The sequence below is a fragment of the Passer domesticus genome, chromosome 3, assembly GCF_036417665.1.
Source record: "Passer domesticus isolate bPasDom1 chromosome 3, bPasDom1.hap1, whole genome shotgun sequence".
Lineage (NCBI taxonomy): Eukaryota > Metazoa > Chordata > Aves > Passeriformes > Passeridae > Passer > Passer domesticus.
In genome coordinates this window covers 117,329,392-117,350,309 of record NC_087476.1, presented here as the reverse complement: position 1 = coordinate 117,350,309, position 20,918 = coordinate 117,329,392, and the positions used below count along the sequence as shown (strand labels likewise).

At 37.9% G+C, this 20,918-nt stretch overlaps 1 long non-coding RNA gene across 1 annotated transcript; it reads left to right on the top strand.

Annotated features, from left to right (window-relative positions):
- Positions 1 to 1,989: 1,989 nt before the first annotated feature.
- Positions 1,990 to 20,178, top strand: LOC135297664 (uncharacterized). Its single transcript, XR_010359588.1, has 6 exons — positions 1,990 to 4,087; positions 7,564 to 7,778; positions 10,886 to 11,198; positions 11,634 to 11,831; positions 13,927 to 14,076; positions 18,746 to 20,178. It is a non-coding gene; the product is annotated as an uncharacterized LOC135297664 (long non-coding RNA).
- The last annotated feature ends 740 nt before the right edge of the window (positions 20,179 to 20,918 follow it).

Here is a 20,918-nt window from a genome sequence, read left to right as displayed (position 1 = left end):
TTTAGGTGTGTTTAAGTTGGAATGTGAGAACCCCTCACTTAATCCTGATTATAGGAATAAAATTGTTCATAGGCAGAGCAGGAAGGGGCTGATTTTTATGGCTGTGCTCACAGGGTAGCTGCTCCCAAGCCCCAGCAGTGTTTTCAGGGTTGCCCTCACCTCTGCAGGCAGGCAAAAAAAACCAAAAAAAACCAAAACAAACAAACAAACAAACAAAAAATAAAAAGCTGGATGGGACTGTGTGTAACCCAGTCTGACTGAAGGTATCCCTGCTCTTTGCAGGGAGGTTGGACTAGATGGTCTTTAAAGGGCCTTCAAACCTAAACCATTCTATGATTCTGCAGTCTTACTAAAGTGGAAATTATAATGTATTTCTCCCATCAAATGCTTTGTGATTGACAAAATAAAACCAGATATAAGCACAAAGCAAACCCCTGTTTCCCAAGGAGTTTCAGAAGTTAAAAATAGATACATGGATGAGTTTGGAAGTTGGCTGCAAGGTCAGGTAAGTAGAGCAACATTATTGCTTGTAAAAATAATTGTGTTGATTTTTCTCTTCTGTGAATTTTTTTCAGCACAGGCTTTTACCATCTCTTGGAAGCAGAGCACTTGTGCTCTGAAATGAATAATTAGCTGTTGAAGTAGGTCTGTGCTGTGTCAGTACTGTCTTCCACTTGTCTCCTCTTATGTAACAGAGAAATTTAAACTGAAATGGGGAAAAGTTACTAAATCCTATACAGAGGTTTAACTTTTAAGTAAAAATGGGATTGTGATGTTAAAAAAATGCTGCTTGGAAAAGACACCTTTCCTCCTAGTGTTCTCCTAGTAATCATATTTTCACCAATGTTCTTGCAGAACTAGATTTCTGAGCATATTTATTTTAAAAAAATTATAATTTGAATTCTAACATGTTGCCAGTAACTGGCTATTTTTGCAAGATGGTACCACGAGAAGCAAATAATTTAATAGTAATAAGGACATTAAATTTAGCATTCTATGGATCATATATGGTTTATATTTTAGTAAAATATGCACATTTATTTTTTACTAATGTACTTTGCATAAATGCTGAATGTGATTACTCTTTTTTTGTCTATAGTTGCAGTTATTGTCTATTGTATTAAGCTGTTTTGAAACTTGTCCAGCTCTGTGGAATACAGCTAACTGTATGTTGCTATAATACACTTTTTTAATTAAAAAGCATAATTATTTATAAAACAAATTATGGAAATCCCTGTTCTGGTAAAATTAATTCAGTAACACGATATAAAACTAACCACAGGAGAATGAAATCTGTGTAATTTGGAAAAGTACAGCTCTGTTAGAGGAACGTGTGTGATAACCATGAAGAACTGTCTCTTTCACTGAGAACTGGAATAGTGAAGACGAAGGAAACGAAGGAGAGAAAGATCACTCTTAACCTAAATGTTTAAATTTACACTCAAAACTAATGAGAGACAGCTTATTACCAGCCCAAGATTTTAAAAGGTAAAGTATCATATTTCTCATTAACCTTCTTTAATAATTTAGATTTCATGCGTGTTTTTCCATTTCACCTTTTCATGCCCTGCCTTCCCCTTTATACACTGTAGACAACTCTGCTAGTTTTTCATTTCCAAGCTGTGTTACTTAGAGGTACTCCATTATATATCATTCTCTCCATTTGCTGAATGACAGTGCATATAATTTCTGCATTGATTCATATGTTAGGTTGCCACAAATGCTTAGGCTTAAGACCTTGATATTAATTCCTTATCCACAGCTATTTATATCAGGAAAACTCAATTGTTTGAGCAGTCTTGGAAAGTAAATGCAAGAAGTGCCCTGATATCATTAAATCAAATTCACTGAAAAGGATAAGAAGGAAAATTTGTGCAAAGTGAAGATATATGGCTGCAGATCTGGATTTTGGTTAGACATGGAGACGAGCCTGCTTGAGCTCAGGTATTTTTGTTGCTTATGCAGAAATTAGTTGCATGTATAATCTGACAGCAGGTCACACAGCAGATTGGCTTGAACAGATCTGGAACTTTGACCTCTGGATTGCCAACTCACTGCAGTTGGTGTTTTCCTTTGCTGCAGGCATTTGTTACTGGTTTTAAAGCTGGTGATTATTATCATCTGCTGTACTGAAAGGAAGCAAAGGGTATAGCTACAAACAGTGAAACTGTGACCAACACATAAATAATGTCATTGTCCTAAGCAGTCCCAGATAGTTGCAGGGATGGAAGTTTATGCTCCTGATGAGGGAGCCTCTGCAAAGGAAAGGCAGAAGGCACAAAGAATTGAGGAACAAATCTTAATTGTACTTTCTGTTTGCTCCTTGTTGCTCAGGCTCTGAAGTGCCAAGGTTGCCAAGTGGCTTGAAAATTTCTGAGACTATATTTCCTAAGTGGAATAAAAGCAGTACAGAACAGCATATTTGTTATAGTTCTGTGTTTAGCTGGAATGTAGAAGGACTTCTGAGGGCAAAACCCTTGTTTTGGGACCTGACTCAAGACAGCATTTCTGCTTCCTCTTCTTGTTACCAAAAATAAAAAGCATTATTAAGCAATGATGTTTACAGCTATGCCAGGGAAGCTGTATTGCTTCCATTGATTGCACAGAGTGTTGTCAGAGAACACTATGAAAAGGACTCAGAAACCTGGGACATTGAGAGAGGACAGCTCAGAGGGCACCACAGGCTAAGCTGAGATATCAGTTCCCATAAGAGGCAGAGACTTCTGAATCTGAAAATGAAAAGCTTAAATGTCAAAGATAAAGGAATGATAAAAGCAGCTGTCAAGGGTGGTCAGCAGCTGGATTCCCAAAACACCTTAGGAAGAACTTAGGGTGACAAGCAGGAAAAGGGGTACTGTCAAAAGCATCTACTATGGTCTCAGGATCAGAGAGAGAGAGGAAAACAGAGGTTAAAGGTTTTTTTAAAAAACAGGTTTATAGAACAACATGAAAAGAAGGCAGATAGGATTTAGAAACAGCTTTGCTAAAGGAGAAATCGGTTGAGTGTTCTAATGATGGAAGGAGAAGGACAAGAGTTTGAATGAGGGAAAAGGGATCTGACAAACTTGAAACTTTCTTTTTGTTAGTTAGCTGGAGGTGACAAGGCACTCCTTCAGTTCTGGTGCTATAAATGGGAGCTTGGAGTACAGCCAGGAGATATTTAGATCACTCAAAGGCAGAAATTACTTTTGGAAATACTGAGAATAGGTGATGTCATTTAGGTGAAAGAGAGATAGTGCACCAAAAGAGGCAGCAGGAAAAGGAAATCTGTCTTTTTATCACCTTATTCAATCGGGTTAAGTTTTAGGAGGAGAAGTAGTTATTGCTTCTCCTTTCTCCTTTGATGTTATATAGACTGATAAATGCAGTCATTGAAAATATTAAAAAGTTATTATGAAGATAAGATTTGGACTTTGTCATCCTGGTCACTCAGATATATCAAATTTCAGTGAAGGAAAGGAAAAAATATGTAGTAGATTGAAAAGGATTAGAAGTAGTAAAGCAAGAGGAATTACTTTGCTATACAAAACACTGAAAAAGTTTTGGAGAGAGGTTGACTGGAACAGGTTCAGTGATGAAGGTGAGAGGCTGAAAATGAGAGGAGACAGTGTGGGGACTGATGTAGGCTGACTCCTGCTCTATGTGAAATGCATGGTCAGCTCAGTATTTCTTGGTACTGTGAGCAAGGTTGAATTTTAGTTCCTAAGAGGTGAGGGGAAAATAAATTTCCTCTCCCAGAGAGGATGAAAACCAACTCCTGTGGCTGCTGCTGCCTTCCAGAGAGTGAGAAAATCTGCAGCTGTTGTAGACAAGAAGTCAGATGCAGTGCCATGGCAACTGCTCTGAGACCAAGCAAGTCTGCCTCTTCTTGCTTTCTTATGTTATGTTTTTTTCCATCCCATTAGTTTAAAAGGTTATTTATCTTTTCTCTCCCACCCCCCCAATAATTGCTTGCTTTGGTAATAGTGCACACAAATGAGAAGAGACATCATTCAAATTGTTAAAGAGATATAAGAACACAGACAGGGATTAAATCACTTGAGAAGGCATCAACAATACTGATTGTTTTTAATGGAAAGGTGAGAAGGTATGTTTCTGCTTTCTGAATAAAAACTTTTCCTCAGTACAGTAGTAAAATTAAGTCTGTCGGTAGGATTGGTTTAAGGATACAGGTGAGGACGTACTTCAGGATATTTGTTTTATATTGGTACTTTTATACCATACAGTCCATTTGTTTTTGAAGGCTCCAGTAGAGTTGTGCTGGCTTGAAAGTTTCTCAGAGTTTTCATGCTAATCAATAAAACTTTTTTGTGCCTGGGGTCATCAGGAGCTCAATATCTGTCTTTGGAGCATCACCTCCTAGGGACATCCTTCAGAACACTGAAGAAGCCTTGATGACTTCAGTAAAAGACCCAAAAGATATTTCATCTTAATTTGAGAGCTCAAATGCAAGAGAAGCTACCACAGGCCTTATTTGCAATGATTAATTATTCGCTATTTTTAAGAGGTGAACCTTACTTTCAGCCTTAAATCTGGAGCTTGCAGCTGTTGCATTGATTATGGATTGCTATGTAAGACTGTAGCCCTTCAGAGTAAAAACTTACCTGAGAGTGGATGGTGATCAAATTATATTTTAACATAATTGGGTGAAAAAGAAAGTAAATGTCTTTAGAGCTGCTTATTCTTTAAATAGCATTTAATTGCACTAAGTACTGTATATTTAACAGGGAAGATCTTTTTACCAATTTGCCTCAATTTTTATGCTTAATTTCTTTCAATTTTTTGAGGGGATATGATAACTTTTTTTCTATAAGAGATTAATTTAGCTAAAGCCATTTTTTTTTACAGTTTTACTGACTGTAGATATGGTACATAGTAGATAACTTTTGATGCAAAGAATATTTATGTATGGTGATTATGTGAGAGGTATGCTTGCACAACCTCAGGATGTGAAAACCTGCAGTGCATAATTTTTAATATGCATAAAGCTTCATAATACATGCTATTTTGTGAACTGATCACAGAATAAATCCTTTGGTGAAGAATAAGTGCATTCTCAGAACCAGATGTGGATTGATTTCACCAGTGTGAGAAAGAAAATACACAGTACAGAAGTTCTTAGGGCAGCACTTTGGTAGAGCTGGACAAAAAAGTAGCAGTAGAACTGAGTGAGATTTTACACTTCTGCAGCACAGCTAAGCAATGAGCCAGACCTTAGTGTTTTAATATGCATGAAGTATTCTATGCTTTAATTCTATGCTTTAATGAGATCTTGTGCTTTGGCTCTGAAGATTGTTAGTGCCCTGGTGAATAGCCCTTCAGACTTCAGACATACAATGAGAATTTTCTTCCTCTTTCAATTCTTCAACTTCTTGGATAGAATTTATTATTTCCCTAAATATAAGCAGCTGTCAAAATTCATTATATATTATAGTACCCATTTTTGCTATTTTTAACTCCATCTCATTAAGTGGATTACATGCTATCCTTTTGTAATTAAGTGCAGATTAAATATTATATTAAAAACATAAGAAATTACACCCTTTCAATTTGCATTATGAAGTTTTTAAAGGCAAAGGAACTTGATGTTCTTTCCAGAAATGTTGGTCAATAAAATAAATATATCTTCTCCTTGTTGATGTGACTGTAGAATCAAAAATGCCAAGATGAAATGTGCTCTGTTCTTTCCCACTTAAATTCCATTCAAAGATAATTCATTTTTTGCCTATTTTATCCATTCATTCTTTGGGAAATAATGACTTCTTTCCAAGAGTTTTGTTGGATATGCATTATCTGGACACCAGGAAACCTAAATATTAGTAGAGTCAGGGAACAGAGAAAAAATGGAAATCTAGCAGGGGTTTACATATTTGCATAATAAAATAGCATTTCTATTTCCACCAGCTACATAGAGTGAAACCAATCCATGGAAATTACTTGTAAAAATTCTTCATGTTTTAAAATTTGATCAAGACAAGAATAATGGACCCAAAACTTTGTTCATATGAACTTGCAGAGTCCCAAATCTACATTCAACCTATTTAATATCAATCAGTTAAGACTCTATAGAAATAAGAGAGGGATTAGTTCTTCCATAGGTTTGATTCCCACCTAAGACTTGCATCACCTGTGAAAGCTCTCTGCCTTTACTGCCCACAAGGCAAGGCCACTCTCCTGCTCCAAGTGCCCCTTGAAAGCCTAAAGCTGGGAAACTTGGTGGTCCTCAGAGAGCTCAGTGAAGCCAAACTGCTCAGTGTAACTTGGTCCTCTGGCTCTGGAGTCAAGCTCTACATTTGCCTCCTGCTTTTCTTCGAGTTTGGTCCATGTATGGTTTAAGTATCAAGTAACAATATGTTATTAATTATCTCAATCTGGATCCTAGAGAGATTTCTTTGGGTAATACTGTTGCTAATTCTAATTTATCTGATTTCAAACTAATTCACCAACTGCATGATTCCTAAGAGCTAAATTCTGTTCCCCAGGTTAGGTTAGGCTGTAGTAACAATCAGCCCGTTCTGTCACCCGTGCTCAAGCAAAGCTACAGCATTTTCTGGAAAAGAACAAAAAGCAGCCATCATACTACCCTTATGCACCTGAGCAGCTGCATTAGACTTAGCCATTATCAAGTCCTTAATGATGGCAATTTAACAAATTAGCCTTAAAATAATACATAGCTTTTTCCAAACGCTATACCATTAGCATGCCCAATTTTGACTGTCTTTATCAAATAGTAAAAAGTTTTCTTTAAAATGAGTCTTTCTACTCACTCCTAAAAGGTGAAATGAGTTTGATATATTCTACATTTTCATTTTGTTTCATATGAATTAAAAAATATTTAAATGCACGCAAATGTGTTTCCCTGATTAGCTTTTTTATCTGATTTCTTGCTAAAAGCGATTATTGCAGATGCAGTCCCACTCAGCAGATTTGTCATGACAAAATAGCCACAGTTTAGCCCGGGAGGTGGAAAGTGGCCGAATTTGAGGTCATATGTGAAGAGTTAGATATTTCAGCTGGGAGAAAATTATTTCTAAAGACTCTGCTAGAACCAGACAAACCAGAAATTTGGAATTCTTGTTGGAGTGCATTGGTATATATGGAAGATGTTACTTTTTGCGAAAACATGAAATGGTGCTCCAGTGTATTTTCACTGAAAATACATTCCCTGCTCAGTCCAGCTGATGATATTATCTCTGAAAGTGCTCAGCAAAGTATAAAATTTATATATATATATATATATATATATATGTGTGTGTGTGTGTGTGTATGATTTATATAGATGTCTTTTGGGAGGGCAAGCCTTAGGCGCAAGGAAGTACTTACAAAGTCTTGCAGACTATGCTGACCTAAAAAGTAAGAATTGTTCCTTCTTTTCTGAGAGTGGGGATAGAAAGGAATGAGGCTAACCTTCTGATTCAATTACTCTTCCTTACAGCACTGAATAGGAAGGACCTTTCTCCTAGTTTGATGCTGTCTGGCAGCTTCAGTTTCCCTTTTGCTGGAGATCTAGAATTTACTTTGATTCCATATTTGCAGCCTATTATCTTTCTTTCATATTGCTAGGTTTTATAACCATTGCAGCATTGGATCTTAGGATCTACACTGAAGTCTTATAGTTCTGGGCACAGTGAGTACAAGTCCAAGAACCAGCTTCCACCATGAGGAGCCCTAAAATACAATCTGCTCTTCCACAAGCTGTACGGTTCCGTAGGCTGTGTCTTCACTAGCAAGTAGTGTGGAGCAGTGGATGTGGATCTGCAGGAGCAAACAGGCTGCAGGTACCCACTCTGTGGGTTTTGAAGGGGTGATTGGTGGCTTTACATCACTGTAGTTAAGATCTCATTCTGTGAACTAATTGCCCATTCGTGGTGGATGTGCCCTTACAATTTAGTTGCACCTTAAACTAATTGAGAAAATTCACATCAAACCTGGTCCACAATATGAACCAAATCAGATGAATGGGGACAGTGAGATTTGCTTTGAAAAGTACATTCTTGAGCATAACAAGTAAACCCAGGACTGTTTGTGTAAGACTTGCTGTTGTAGTAGTGCAGACATGGTTGATGTACTCATACTGAGTGCCTAGGGAATCCGTGTATCTAAATGGATCCAGTTGAAACTAGTGGCTTAATATGTCCTGCATGGTTTCTATGATTTCCTGTCCCCAAAACACAGGTCTTCATGACTCTCACACACAACACTCACAAGTTTTTTGTGTGTGACAGTGCCTACCTTAAGCGCAACTCAAGAAACACTATTAGAGCAGAGGGCTCAAACACATGCCCATAAACACAAAAATCACCGTTGCCTTGTGTTGCTCTCATTTGGCCCCAGACTCCCAGATAATTAAAAAAAAATAACTGAGTTTCTCCCAAACCTCCTGTTACCAACACATAGTTTATTGCTTAAATACTCAACTTTTGTCCATCTTCAATATTTTTAATCTAACAACAGTTGTTAATAAACTGTAGGACCTAAGGCTGAGATGAAAAAAGAGCAGTATATAGTGACCCAGAGATATCAAACCAGCCAGCTTATGCTAAACATAATGAAACTGCATAAAAATGTTGGGTAACTGGAATAAACATGCACAAGGAAATATTTCCAATATTCATTTCTCTTCTTAGTAGTTATTGAACAGTTCAGTATAAGAAGAACAGTAGCTGGAAGAATTCAAGTGCCAAGGCTTACATTGGAAATTATCAACAATTCACCCTTCATGTAGCTGCAGATATAAGGCCAACAATGAGAAATAATGGTCTTATTATTTACCAGAACTTAGGGTTTCTGTTAGCTCTGTATGTCTCTGTTAGGTCTGTGTTTGCTATTGCTGCACTAAGGACACTATTTCAAGACTGTTGGTTTGCAAAATTAGATACTTTCATTTTACCATCACTCATGTAAACTGGATGTTCTACTGATGATGCTTTAAGAATAAAATTATCTCTAACAAAAACAGAATAATATAAGAAAACTCAAATTGATTTTACTAACTTCAAATGATAAAATATTTTTTCAGCCATTAGAAATAGAATTTCTTATGAAGCCACTATGCTTCAGAAACAGAGTTAAAAGTAAAAAATTAATGACTTACAGTACAACATGGTTACTTTTTTTTTTTAAGTACAGCATAATCTTGGGAATTAGGGAAGCTTCTAGGTGATGCTTCAGTATCAAGGCCAGAAATGCTCCTACCCCTACCCACCAAGCAGAATCGAGCTTGGCACCATTTCCCACAGGAAGCTTAGTCAGCTCTGTTAAATAAATTGCAATAGTATGGTTTTAAATTGTATGACAAAACTTAACACCTACTCTTGCATTTAATGTAGGGTACAGTCATTTTGAAAGAATAAAGTATTTGGGGAACACATAATTCAGAGGGCTGAGCTGGTTTTGCTGGTAACATCAGGGAAGCAGCAAAGGTCTCGTGAGCTGTGGCTCTGCTGGCTCAGCTTGATTCTAAGAAGTCTTAAATGTAGTTCTCTCATGCTCTGCAAGACTGAATAGGACATACATATAGTCAAACAAGCCATTAAAGCTGCAAAGCTTTACAGTCAGTTTCATTTCTTGGCTTAAAGCACCAGTGCACAGCTGAAATTTGAGATGTAAGGCTACAGTGGTACAAAATGCAGCAAGTTATGTATGGTGGAACCTCTGCTGATGGTGGGGTTGTTTTGTTCATTTTAGGTATTTTCTGTTTGTTCTTGTTTGTTTGTTTGGATTTTTAGTTTTGGGGTTGTTTTATGGAATATGTCAACTATTGAACCTAGAAATGTTTTTCAGGAATAGGTATACCTATTTGCTTTAGTAAAGTTTTCATAGGCACACTCTGGAAATTCTGATGAAGAATGTGAAGAGATTTCATTGGCTTGTGGCTTTCATTTAAAAAAAGTCAACAAAAACCAAAAAAATCCCCCACCCACCTCAAAACCCTAAGTTTTGTACAGAATTTAGAATAAAAATGCTCTTGATGACAGTATCTTTGATATTTCCAGTGTAGGCTACTGAGAACTGGACGTAGTCCACTGAACTCAATAGCTCAGAAATGCAGATAATCACAAAATCATAAAGGCTGGGAGCCCACAAATTAATCTGTGGAAACTGATGTCGACTCTGGGGTATGCCATTTTTGCAGTGTATTCCAGATTTTTTGTAGCCTCAACCTGGAATTAAAAACATGAATGATAATTGAGATCAGAAAGATAGAAATCTGTAGCAAATCCTGCAGATATTCTAGTGAAGCTCCTTCCATGTACCCAAGGAAAAAGCACTGTAGTATATTCAAAACAGACATAATAATTCTTAGAGATAATTCTAGACATAATTATTATACTAGGCATTATTTTTATTATTTTGATTGAAATAATGTCCATTTTATGTATTTTTGTAAAGAATATACAGTTTTTCAGAGCATTTAAAATGAATGCATGGGAAAGATAAGTGCATAATTCATGGGCCATTTGCAGCCCACCATTCTGCACAAGAGGGAAAGTTCAGAGAAAAATACCAGACAATCACCTGTACAATTTAAAAGAAGTTGTGATGTTAAATGAGGGAGAAATAGATCTTCCACAATTTCCTCTGAAATGTGAGTTAAGTTTAAAGGAAAAACATGCTGAAACACTGGAGCGACTTTTGACCAAGGCAATGAGGTTTCACAGTTGAGAGTGACAATTTCTAAATATAACTGCACAGTCACACACTGTTTCTTGCAAAGCTGTAACAAACTGCCATCCTAACAATCTCTTATTGTACAATTGCACATTAAATTGTCACCCACTACAGAAGTCCTTGTTGGTCGTGGCACTTTTTAATCATGTCTACTGTAAAACTGCAGGAAATATTGCAAAGGAACATTATAGCAAAAATAAATGTTATTTTCCAGGTTGTCTGCAGGAGACCAGAGCAGGCTGCCAGGCAGAAATTTCAAAAGCAGACTTGCTGTCTGAGATGCTATGGGAGCATGGAGCATGGAGGAACAGAGAATTACTGTTATATAAGCTTTCTATTTCCTGGCTGAACAAGACAGGTCTCTTGTAGAAACTGAAGCCACGAACTAACATGAATCCCTAACATGTGTGACAAAGCATAACAGTGAAGTGGGGAAAGGCATCCAACTGTCACAGCTCTGCAGGATGTGCCCCAGAGAGGGAGCTGCCCCACGTGTCTGTCTCTGGGGTGCATCAGATGAAATGTAGGTGAGTGAAGTTGTTTTACTGATAAAAAAAACTTTCAAACAAGAAGCAGAATGGGCAGATCTGGTTTGTAGGGAGAAAGGAAGGGGGTAAATGGTGCTGGGCCAACATGTTCCTTCTTTCTAGCTGGTGCCTTCCCTGGCAGTTTTTACCAACTCCTTTGCAGTGGGATGCAGTCACCAAACTGTGCCATGTGTGGTATCTCACTCCTTAGAAGTTCATACTTCATGGGGAAGAGCAAAGAGAGATCCTGCCAGAGTGCTTGAGTGAATTCAGTTCAGCCTTCTTGGTATCTTAAGAAGGAAGGGAAAATAGCAAAGTAAGTGGAGAGGGAAAATAAATTCTTGCTCAGTCCAGGACTGGTAAAGTTGATGCAAAACTTGGTTTGATTAGCATGTATAGGAGTAATTTGCAGTCATTTATCTGCTTTTTCCCTAGTGCTTTTGTCCTAAACTTATTTTGCACTGCAAAGTAAGACAGTTATCAGCTGCTTTTCTGTTATCCTCTGAGGGGAGCATTTTCTGCAGCTGCTGAATTGCACTCAGAACAGTGGAGAATGATCACCATGACTTACAAGGAGGCTTCAGGTCAATACCATGCTGAGGAAGGGAAGGAGCAGGGGCTGATCAGACAAAGGTAACTGCTTCTGCCTGGAAGTTAAACGGCTGTCCTTGAGGAGAGACCTCATAGGGGTCGCAGGTTCAATCGCTCCAGGGATGTGGTAATCACTAGATGCGTCATTTACCTGAGGAGTCTGGAGATAGCAATAACTATTCATTACTGCAGAGCTATCAAATTGATGACTCTCTTTTTTCCTTATTTTCTTGGGCTTAACATAGAGAGCAAAGCAGGAAAGCCACTATATTAAACAGCTCTTAAATAAGGTGTAATAATGAGCTTTGTTATAAGTAGTGTTTATAAATGCTAGTGAACAAGAGTAAAATCCAGAGGGCAGAGTCTACTGCTATTAACACAAATTATTTCCACTCACGGGTTTGCTAAGTTCTTAGTCCAAATTAACTGAGCTTCCTACTTTGGAGAGAGAAATGTCCCAAGAGATTGACAGTCTTCCCTTTGAGTACAGGAGTAAGAGGAGAAAGATGGGCATTCAAACTGGTGTAATCCGAAGAAAGGTAGACAGACTCATACCAAAGAAATCTGAAGTTCAAAGTGCCTGAGGCACTACGTGGCACAAGAGTTTAAACATGTTATTCAAAACTGCATGGTTAAGGAGCATAGGTTATAGAGGCCAGACAGCTGAGACCCGCTAAAGGGAGAGCTGTTCCAGTGTCAGTAAAACTGATCTGTTGGCTTAGACAGCTAGCTGGGATGCAGAACACTTGTATTCTATTCCACGTTTTATAAAGACAGCCCATGCTCCCTGGACAGAGAGTTATCCAACTTCTTCTGTGGTTCCTACGTGAGAAATTGGTGTAATAATTCTCTTGCTCATGGTCATGTGCTAGTCACCAACAGAAAAGATCACTGCCATGGTGCTTTGACTCCATGCTCTTTCCACTAAAAGTTCAGAGAAACAAGGATGAATGTGTTTTTTCTGTGGGCTTTGCTTATGAAATATGTTCTCACTGAAACCCATTAATCGAAGTGGAGGTTGATGCATGGTTATTTGCTTGATCTGATGTTTACTGAAGTCAGCTGAAATCTTTCACTGGGTGTTTAATGTCTTCCCCTCCCTGTCTTGCTGTGATGCTTTATGTTCAGTGTAGCAGCTGAGGAAAAATGCTTGAGATTAAATGCTCTTAGGGTGAGTATTGAGGCAACAGGGATACAGCAAAAATAATCTGAAGGGTCACATAATTTATATTTTAAAAGTAATTGTAGCCCTACAGCAACAGTGTTAGTGTAAGGACTGTTGCAGCCTTGATACTTAAAGGTATATGGGAAATAAGGTTGTTTATCTCAAGGCCTAAATCAAGTTTAAATGCATTTCTTCTAACCTTTATTACACTTATTCCCATAGTCTGAAGTGCAGAATAGAGTCCCCAAAAAGATGAACACTGACCCAATAATCTTTGTATTTTATCAGGTAAAGCAATTGAATTTTGAAGTTAAAAATGCCATTGTTTCAACTTTTGGAACTCCTTGCTTGAGACATAACCTCCATTAGATAACACTATCTTGAATTTGCCTTCTTATCCTACAAAGACTTAAAATAATAACATGGAATGCAGGCAAGGAACAGAAGCAGGAGGAGTGTGTTGTACAAGGAAAGGCTGTGTCCAGCCACAGACCACCCAGCCCTGCTCCAGGACAAGTGTTCCTGGTCACAGAGGGGAGCTTGGTGACTGAGGGGTCACATTCAAGCTCTGGGGACACCAGTGTCACTCCAGACAAACTCAGTGCACAAGCACGTGGGCAATACTGAAAGAAGCCAGGGTGGAAGTTCCTGAAATTGCAGGATTTTGTTCGGACAGGAAGGAGGAGGATTTCAGTTTTTACTTCTCTTGGGAGAAATAAAATTTTAGTGTAGTCTTCTTTCTCCTTCACTCCTGTTCTGTGGTTCACAAATCCTGAATTATTTTCTCATATGTAAGAGCTACCTGATGAACTCCAGTCATAATTTTGGCATATTCAGCCTCCTTTCATGTCAAATGCTTATTTAGGAAATACCTGGAGGAGTATTTATAATTATTATGACACCTTCACTATGTCCATAGAGTGTTTAAAAGGGGTTTACTATTATCTACTTTCTTTATCTTTCTGTTCATAGTTTCCAGGGTGATTTTTATGTCTTTAAGACAAATTAAGGCTTGACAAGCAGCATTTAGACCTAAGGACCAAAATTCCTAAAGAGTCTTCAAGTTCTATAGCTATGGAATTTTTATGAATGAAGTAAGAAGCAGGCACAAGAGGTCTTCAGGTGAGATACTTTTTACAGTCTCACTAGTAAGTGAAAATGTCTTGAAAATTCTGCCATCACTTGATATTTATTCTTCTGTCCTTTGTGCATTATCTTTTAGACTATGTTTTCTATACCATATTGTTATGCAGTGATAAAGGGTTTAACAAAATGAAAAATTATTCAAATGAAAAATGGGAATAAGACTATGACTTGCCTGGTTTGTACAGATAAGGGAGTATATGAAATAAAATGTTATCAGTTTAATCCATGTTACTTTGGACATAACCACACTTACAGTTTATTAACAGTAGGATTTCTGCTCTGTAGGTTTTGTACCAGCTAAGTTGCTTAGCAACCTTAACTCCAAGATAACGATGTCTTGCTGCCTGTGATTAAAGAATGATTTTTCCTGTATTCTGTTTATGATTTATCTTACTTACATATTTTGTTGTTTGCAAAGTCTTTCCCTCAATTTTCATTCCAAATATGGCAAGGTATATATATACACATTCCTTGAAGCACTTTATCTTTGAAATTCACCACAGTCACCTACTTGAGTAATGCAAGCAGCACAATAGTATTATGAGAAAACCCACACTATATAATAATGCAAAGGACATAAAATGGAGAAGCAGCCTATGGAGCTGCTCCTGACACTGCTGTATGAATCCTTAAAACCTTTTCAGCACAAGTGCATTGCTAATAACCGTGGATAATGCTCTAGTCCTGTGGTTTAATTCTCCTCTTAAATAAATAAATAGAAAGCTCTGGGACTTGCCCATATGTGATGCCGTGCTTTGGAACTGGTCCAGAAAAGTGAAGCAGTGTACTTTAAATGGTAGCAAATGCCTCTTGATAAGGCTGGGAGCTAGATCAATTACTTTAATAGCATTATAGAAGTCCACTGGACCTCAACACTAACAGTATTGTGAGCTAGCATCTGAAGGATGGCATTAATATATTTCAAAATATTCTGTTAATTCCTGAACAGCTTATCGCCATGGTTACTGTGAAAAGAAATTAAACAAACAGGAAATAATTTTAAATTAATCCATGCTGAATAAGATCCTAAGGGAATCCAGACTCTCATTTAAGCATTGGGACCCACAATAAGAGTGACAGCTCTTTGGCTAGTAGTATAACACATGCCTGCTGGAATAGGAGGAGTTCTGTTTTGGGATGTGGGGTGTCTATCATAAATTCTTGTAACTCTTCATGGTGTAGAGGTTTGTAACTGAAGTATTGAGATTGGTATGGATGCAATGGGAATATCTGTATGTGGCAGCACCAGAAGTCAGAGCAAAGTATTATGAGGCTGGGAGCTGTTCCAGGACATGGTACCCAGTGGTAACACTGAGGAGAATGCTGTTTGAATCCATGTGAGAAAGGAGCACAGCACAGATGCTTCCTCAAGGCTTGATCCTCCATCCTAAAGTCAATGTGAAAAATGCCAATCACTTGTTTTTAAAGTCTTAAAAGTTTAATAGTAATAAAGTGGTTATGAAAATAGTAATAAATTAAAGTAATAAAAATTTGGACAACTAGCATTTGGACAATATGAGACAATAAAAACAAAGAGTTATGGACAGTCCAGGTACCTCTTTCTGAGCAAAATAAGCCTGAAAAAGGACACCCATTAACAGAGGATTAACCCTTAAAAGCAATAGCCTGTTGCATATTCATACACCGCATACATGATGCCTAAATTCCATTCAAACACAGGATTCTGTCTCGTCAGTGTCAGCTTCTTCCTCTGAATCCTGATGGCATCTTCAGGGCAAAGTGAGGCGGAAAGAAGTTAGTTTATTCTGATAATGGGGCTATAAATTCTCTTTCTCTGAAAGATTTAGGTGTCCTGTAGCTGCTATCTTGATTAGAGTACCTTGTTCCTCTCTTTAAAAAAAAGAGCATAGTTTCTGTTTTAACATGATGTTATAAACTAAAACTATATTTAACACACTACTTAAGAAAATTAACACAGCGTAACTTTCTAACATAACACATATAATATTCATTTTAATATTTGCGAAAAGCCAATCATAAAATACACATTTTTCACATTCAGGATGCAACAAATTGCAGCACATCACGTGTGCCAATCCTTTCCTTTTTCCCCAACAGAAAAACTTACATTTCAATCAAACAAAAGAAAAAAAAAAAAAACAAAAAAAAAACAAAAAGGAAAAATAGACAATGCATAATGAGCTTAACAGAAGCTTGTGGCACTACTGGAGTCAAAAGCAAAGTACTAGCTGTCAAAATTGGTAAATGTTTTGTCTTTGCGCTTAAGTATTAACTTAATGCTACATTCAAATCTCTTCATCTAAGAGATGTGAACAAGTCCTGTAGGATGGCATTTACCTGCTGCTTTGAAGGGTTTCTAATGTATCAGGTTGTTTGCAGTTTCTGACTGTTTATTTGAACAATTATCATTACTTAACAATTCAGCAATTCTGCTCTGTGTATTTGGAGTAATTTTTCTGTTACTGACCTGGACTGGCTTCTGTTGCAGTGTTGGGTGTGTGAGGGTGTTACAGAAGCAGGAGGGGAAGGTATCTGTGTTATGCTGTAATATTATATATTTGTATATAATGTTAATGTCTGTAGTGAACATTCTGCAGACCAACAACTGTAAAATCTGAGCATTTCTACAATGAATTCCTGCTGGATCAGCCTGGTGTTTCTTGAATATTTTTTGTAAAGAATATTTTAAAGAACAGAAGTGTTGCCTCAATGGAAATAGAAGTTGTCCCATGCAGGATATAGCTCCTCTACATGAAGCATTTGTTTCAAATGCCTACCTGCCAGGTGTATAAAATCAGAGACTGTGTTTGGTGCTTTCAGTTTAAAGTGGAACAGGCTGTTCAGCCTGTTGTTGCCATAGGTGCCATGGGATCTGAAACAGACAACAAAACTATTATTTCCAAGGAAATTCATCCAACCAAAATGCAAAACCTTAGCAAGAGCAATACCAACACAAGCACAACAGGAATGCAGTAATATCAATTTAAATACCCTCTTGAGTGACAGGTTTATGTCAACTTTACTTAACTTGACCAAACAAACATGTTTATACAAGTAAATATTTGGCATCTGGAGATCCTCCTTGACTTGAAACTAGGCATCAGTTAAAGCATGCTGAACTAGTCTGTGCGAAGCAATACAGTGAGAAACAACAGATATACATTTTGAGGATCTCATCCACTGATAATTATGAATTAATTAATAGAATCTGGAGTACCTGATTTTGTAGTGACATCCCCAGGGGGGAACTCACAGTGGTAATGCTGGCTGGCTCTGGAATTGAAGGTGCATTAAATGATAGTGAGTTGTAATGGGAAGTGAATCTGGTATGAGTCACCAGAAAAGAGCAAGTGGGAAAAACATTATTTTTAAGGGAAGGTCTTTAACCCATCTACTTAGTGCATATGTAGTCACAAAGGAGTTTCACTCAGACTAAAATTCTTAAAAATTACATCTGGTATTCACGAGACTTAGGCAAATCAGGAAGTCTTCACTGTGAGAAGTTGAAGTATTTTCTATTTTTGAATTATAGTTAATGTTTTTCCACAGAAAAATATTTTAACCTTGTTAGCATGTAAAGATGAACCTATAACTTTGACAGCTAAGTATAGTTTTTGGTGGTAGTGTAAGAACATCTGAATTAAAATAGTCAAAACATCTCTCACATTATGCACTCACTCAAAATTCAGGTTTAAAACCTTCTTGGGAATTCATATTTAATATTTAGTTAAACATTGCCAATTATCTTTGGAGCCACAGAATGAAACAGAACTTTAGTAACTGTCACAAAAAGTGACATGGAACAGCTTATTCCAATGTGAATGAAGCTCTGAACATAAGTAATTCTTTTGAAGAATAAAAAAGGAAGTACATTAAAGGTTCAGTATCACTCATTAATATTAGTTACTTCCAACATTGATCAGGAAATGTGATCCTCTAAAACTATCTCAAAGAAGATGCTGTCATTTGGATAATTACACATGACCTCAATTTATGCCAAAATATATGTAGAAGTAAGCTAATTCTTGTGGCTATTCAAATATTTATAAGCTTTCCAGATGAGTCATGCTAATTAGACCTTTATACACTTACAAAGAAAATTTAAAATAGTGCTTTTAGCTTGGCTTTTATCAAATCTTTGTTTCTTTTCCCAAAGATGTCATACAGCAACACAGCTGTAAGTGGCATCATTTGCAGAAGCACAGGAGGTCTGAAGAATAAAGCAGGAGCTATTCTTTCCATTGCATTCAGATTTCCTATGGCTGTTGTTTTGCTGGCATTGATAGACTTTAATTAAGAGTTGAGGGGTTCAAATTTAATTAGAATGTTTCCTAAGGCCTTTAAGAGTAGTTACAGAGCCATGGCCTGAACACCAATAGCTACTCTTCCACTGTCTGCCAGCTAACTACAACACTTTTTTTTTTTTTTGGCAACAAAGATCTTTCAAGTTCTGTTTCTCCTCCCACACTTCCCAGAGTATTAGTTTCAACTTAATGTGACTGTTACTTGGTAACATTAACATGAGGTTAGGGTTAATAACATTAAAGAATAAAAAGATGACCTGGAAGTTAACTTGCAGGGAAAAAAAAGTCTGGTTCAGGCTTACATATAGCTTCTGGTAAGTGAGAGAGGATCTAAAGCCTTTTGCATTTATTAATGGCAGGGCTGGATTTGCACCCCAAGCTGCAGAAACCTAAAGGAAGCCACGAGAGGGCCAGTAAAATACTGGTCTCTGATAGCCCAGATCAGTTTCTTCACACTTGTGCCAGTGCAAGGGGAGGATGGCACGAGGTAAGAATAAGGAATTGATGATTATCAATCTTTTGGTGCCAATGCACTTCCAGCTTGGTGTGAAAAGATAAGCTAGTTGTGTTTGGTGTAAAGGAAATTCTGCTTGAAGATTAAGTGGAAGAGAAAGAAACAACATTTTCTTCCATTCTACTTAATGTACCAGTAATTAATCTGGTTGGAAGTGTATTATTCTGGAGCCTGATTTCTGGGTATTTAGTATGTGCTTTTGGAAACCTTGTTTCTACCAGAGCTGTAGAGATTTCTTCTGAGCAAAAGAGGGACAGAGCATGTAACACATGTGCATCTGTGCATGCACATGCATGCTGCACAACTGCTCTGCACCTTGGTAGTCAGTTGGTCTGGGGAACAGGTTGGAGCTTATGTAAAAGAGTATCTTACTAGAATTGGCTTGTATATAATATATACTTTGCTAAATATATTTTATTTCTGAGTAATGATAAAAAAAATATTTGGTCTAGACAGTTTAGCATTCTAAAAGCTATAGGTAAGAAAATTGCTTCACAAATCCCCCAGACATCTACCACAGCTCTGAAAATCACTATTGACCACTGTATAGATCTAAAGACTGTGTATTTCACAGTTAAAATACACCAAACATTTCAGAAATCTTAGTGGTTTCCCTCCATGACTATTTTTTCATTTTGATATACTCACTGCACACTTCCCCACTGAGCCACTTTCTTGCATCATCAAACAATCTATAATCCATATTTTACAGAAGGGTTTTCAAAAAACAATAACCTACTCCCAAATGTAAATCAAGTGAACAATGAAGAATTTGGTCCACATTCAATTAAAATTTTAGGCAAATGCTCAGACATTTTACCTCATGGAAGCACTTCTGAATGTGAATTTAAAATTAACCCTGTATGGGGTTAAAATGCTGAACTGGAAAGGCAGGTCATGTGAGCTCCCAGAAATCAAAGGTGACACTTGTATTTATTGATTCGTTCATTGACCTCTTTTATGGCAATATTACAGAAGATTAGAATGGGGATGTATTGAACTTGCATGGCCTGGTTTTGGTAGTGGGGGGCTGCAGGGCTGGCTTCTGTGAGGAGCTGCCAGAAGCTTCTACCGTGTCTGGCAGAGCCAATCCCTGGTGGCTCCAAAGATGGATGTGCTGCTGGCCAGGGCTGAGCCACCTTGATGGGATGGTAACACCTTTGTGGTAACACATTTTAGAAGAAAGAAAAAAAGAAGTTATTGTGCAGTTGTGACTGCCAGAGAAGAGTGGGGTGAGAACATGTGGGAGGAACAACCCTGCAAACACCAAGGTCAGTGGAGAAGGAGGCGCAGGAAGCGCTGCAGGCGCTGGAGCTGAGATTCCTCTGCAGCCTGTGGTGAGATCATGGTGAGGCAGCTGTGTCCTGCAGCCCATGGAGCTCCATGGGGATGCAGAGATCCACCTCCAGCCCGTGGGTGAGCTGTGGGTGCCTGAGAAGGGGCTGTGACCCTGTGGGAGGCCCATGGAGAGAGGAGCCCATGCTAGAGCAGCCTGTCCTGGAAGGACTGCACCCCATGCAGGAGGGACTCCACGCTGAAGCGGTTTTGGGAGGACTGCTGCCCATGGGATGGACTCACACTGCAGCAGTTTGCAGGGAGCTGCTGCTCAGGAGATGAACTCACACTGGAGAAACTCATGGAGAACTGTCTCCCATGTGAGGGACCCCACAGCAGAGGAACATCTGGAGCTGACATGCTGTAACACATAAAAGTAGAAGAAAGTGTAATTTTTTGTTAAAGATGATGCTTTAAATTTTTGAGATACATCTGTTTAGACAAGCTTTGTAATTCCATTGTCTCACACTGCCAGCATGCTTTACAGAGGGCAAGCAGCATGTGGGGAAAGAAGATACTTAAAGCCATGGCTGTTAACTTGCAGTGAGGTGATGTCTTCCATTCTTAATCTTTGAAATTCATTCAGCGTGCCCTAGATATGAGAAGAAAAGAAATGATGCACCATTTCTTTCAAAGCAATCTTTATTTTTGAGGTATACACATGTATTTATGTGTATTTCTAG